Raw genomic sequence first — 3,476 nt, forward strand, 5'->3', positions numbered from 1 at the left:
AACTTTTAAAAAAACTCTTTAAACATTTTTTTGTTTCGTAACAAAAATATTTTATTATTAAAAGGTTTTAAGATTTTTTTGTTTTAATTTTTTTATGATTGAATACTACTATTTTTGTTTGACATGATTTTTTTTTATTGAATACTACTTTTTTGTTTGACGTGATTTTTTTTATTTATTTAATAATTGTGAAACTAATCTAACTCCATAAAAAAGCAGGTTCCAAAACTTCTCATGGAAAGTTTCCATTCTTTTTCTGCCTTAACTTCCCAATCCTTCCTGCTCATTTTAAAATAGGAAATAGTAAAGTTTATGATTTTTTGGTGGTTGTTTATAGAGCAATGATGAAAAGAAAGACAAAGAGTGAAAGAAGTAAGAGCACAAAGAATAACAATGGGATGAACCAAGAGCAGTCATAAAAGAGTAAGAAATGGAAGAATAGACAAAAAGAAGACCAATGTCAGAACAAATGATACACGGATGAAGTTATAGAGCTTAGACATACCAATATTTTTCCATATTCTTTTGCCATACTTCTGGAAAATGGTGAAGTAAAATTCCAGACTGCGTAGGAACACTGAATTAATGTCACAACTGAGCGCTGATGTCAAGAGGAACCACACCAAACGGTTCTGAGCTAATGAATGGACATTCTACATTTACAGCTGGAGTTTTACAGAGCGACTAGTCTGTAGACATAAAGGCTGTCGGCTCCACTTCTGTTTTTTCTTTAAGCAAAGACAGGTGGTGACATTAGCATACCGAGCTGGATAAATGCTTTGGAAAGAATACATTTAAAAATACATTCATGAAGACTTCATGAATGAAAGAAAGCAAGGACACCATGGGTTGGAATTTCGAATGGCTCAGGCCCAAAGGCAAAATACAAACATCAGTGAACAGAGTGTGGGGGAGCTGGAGGTGTGGTGTAGAGATGAACACAGGCGTGTTTTCTTTTTATCCTTCTTATTCTGGATGTGAACTTGTTTACAGGTATTCTGTTTACACAGACAAACGGAAAGCCATCTCTGAACAATCAACAGCATATTGTTGACTAGACATGACTACCTCGTCTTCACTAAGCGGTACGCCCCGGGTAGGTGCAGTTTGTTAGGCTGTTTTATGTATTAAGAAAAGCATTTCCACCAGTTAGACCCTCACTGGGCAGGTAAACTTAAACCCAAATGCCTAATATTGCATCAGAATCGTGCAACAGCAAATGTGACGCAGTAGTATGTCTCGTGGTTGTTGGAAGCAGTGATGCTTTTTTGTCCTCCAATAAATGGACTGTGTTATGTGAAGCTAGCAGCTCCACCCTGACAGTACTGTACAGTTGTACATGGTGGGGTACTGGGATGCTTTTATAATGAAAATAGACATCAAACTGTTCCATACTGCTCAGTGGAGATGAAGCAATAGAGAGGCTGAATGTTCTGATCATGTCCAAATATGGACATCATTTGAATCCTTTGATGGCTCTGATGAAGTTGAAGTCTCGATGGAGTTACATGGAGCATTCAACTGTTTATCTAAGTGTTGTGTGGACAGGTTATGAATAGTTAGTATGACTATGCCATTTCTGAGACTTGACATGTTTAACATAACAGCACTCTGCTTTGATGCGAGTCCTGCTTGCATCTGTGAGCTAACTTGATAAGCTAACAGAGGCAGTCAAAACATCTTACATTTTACCCAAACTCTGGCGAAGTCCTGGTAGTGAGCCATAACTATCTTATGTGCCATAGATAACTCTGTTGCTATTTTCATTTACTATCAATCCAGGTTACTTGGTTCTGATGGCTGGATTTCTACTGTCTTCACATGTCATAGAAGTGAACACTATGAAACTTATATTTGTATCAGTCTGTTATTTACAATGAACATGTTGATTATTTACACAGGATACTGAGGTAGGAAGAATTGCACCACCTCTTATCTTCCAGTGTAAAACAAACTGAGAAAAGAACATGTAAATCAATTGATTATGTGTACTCTATGATATAGATATTTAGGTTATTACTCTGAAGTTTTAAAGGTTTATAATTAATTTTTAATCTCAAAAACAATATTTTTGAGATTTGGGTTATCTCAGGATGAGCCAATGCTCGACTAACTGCTAGCTTTAGGATCTGGTACCAACTCATTAAGTTTATAATTATAAAAGCTACAGTATGTAACTTTCATAAATGTCTTTTAAATATTTGTTAAAAGTGTCACCATGTTGTGACAGTATGAGACAGATAATCTGTGAAAAAAAAACTGAACTGCTCCCTGTGGTCCTACTGTCCTCTAGAAATGCACCGTTTGGTCTGAAAGAACCAATCAGAGCCAGGAGGATGGTCTTAGTGCTGAGAATTAGTCTTATGTACACAATGTTCAATGTGATAATGATGGAGAAACAACGTACTGCTACATGAAAACTATTTATCTGATGACATCAGTGGTTATGCTAACGAGCATTCATGGCAGACTTCATCAAGTGCAAGAAGGGAAATGTGAGCAGCGTGCACATGAGAGTGATTGACAGATCTAAGCCCCTCCTCCTGGTTCTGATTAGTTCCTTCTGACCCAGTGGTGTATTTCTGCAGATGGCTGTAGGAGAACAGTGAAGAGTCAGAGGAGATCAGTTATATTTTACAGATTATCTGTCTCAATTTATGTTTTATATATATATATATAGTATAGTTTATAAAAGTTGCATACTGCAGCTGTAAACTGCTCACCTTAAAAGTTCCAAACTATCCATTTTGAGGAGCTACTGCAGGGAAGATGTTACCTGCTCATACCTCTCCACAAAACACGATTAAACGATCCCATTAAGGTCTTGACTTTGTCACCCAATCAGTGACAGAAACCTGCTTGAGCCACCCACAGCTCTTTAAAAAACTGATCACCAGTAAACATCCATTTGAGAAAAAGCCGTGGTGACTATGATGCTGTGCTGGTGTCTGCTCTGGCAGAGTTCCCTGAGAACCCTGAACTCACTTGCTCTATGATCACAGCTAAGGCAAAAATTGTGGGGACAATAATTTATCATCCTGAAGGATAAAAAAAATCAAACCAAAATACACATTTTACATAATGATAGATAGCATTACAAGGAGAGAACCTTAAAAAGCCAATATTTACAAATAGTTAAGATGATCTTGGCAAAGCTTGGAGGCCAAAAGTCAGGCTTATTCTCCAATCCCTGCCTGTGTGTTTGTTTGACTCTACAAAAATCAGTGTGCTGGTGGTAAAAAGGAAAAGTGTTTCTCTAAGTACACAGTGATAGACGTGTTTAGTTGGACTTCTCCAAATACGAAACATGATCCAGTGAATTCTTCCAGCTGCCTCATGGGGCACCAAATATGGACATACTTATATAGTACAACATGTACTTCAACACTACACATTCTACTACATAAAGCTAGTTTTTTTTCGAATCTCTCTATCTCTCTATATACATAGAGAGTGTGTGGGTGTGTGTGTGTGTA

General features: G+C 37.1%; 1 long non-coding RNA gene across 1 annotated transcript in view; it reads left to right on the top strand.

Annotated features, from left to right (window-relative positions):
• Positions 1–3,476, top strand: part of LOC107834883 (uncharacterized) — a 10,761-nt gene extending 7,285 nt beyond the window's left edge. The window contains exons 2-3 of the long non-coding RNA XR_001660718.1: positions 922–926; positions 3,455–3,476. This is a non-coding gene — a long non-coding RNA (uncharacterized LOC107834883). The remainder of the gene's footprint in view (positions 1–921; positions 927–3,454) is intronic.

The sequence above is a fragment of the Poecilia formosa genome, unplaced genomic scaffold, assembly GCF_000485575.1.
Source record: "Poecilia formosa unplaced genomic scaffold, Poecilia_formosa-5.1.2 Scaffold824, whole genome shotgun sequence".
NCBI classification, from domain to species: Eukaryota; Metazoa; Chordata; class Actinopteri; order Cyprinodontiformes; family Poeciliidae; genus Poecilia; species Poecilia formosa.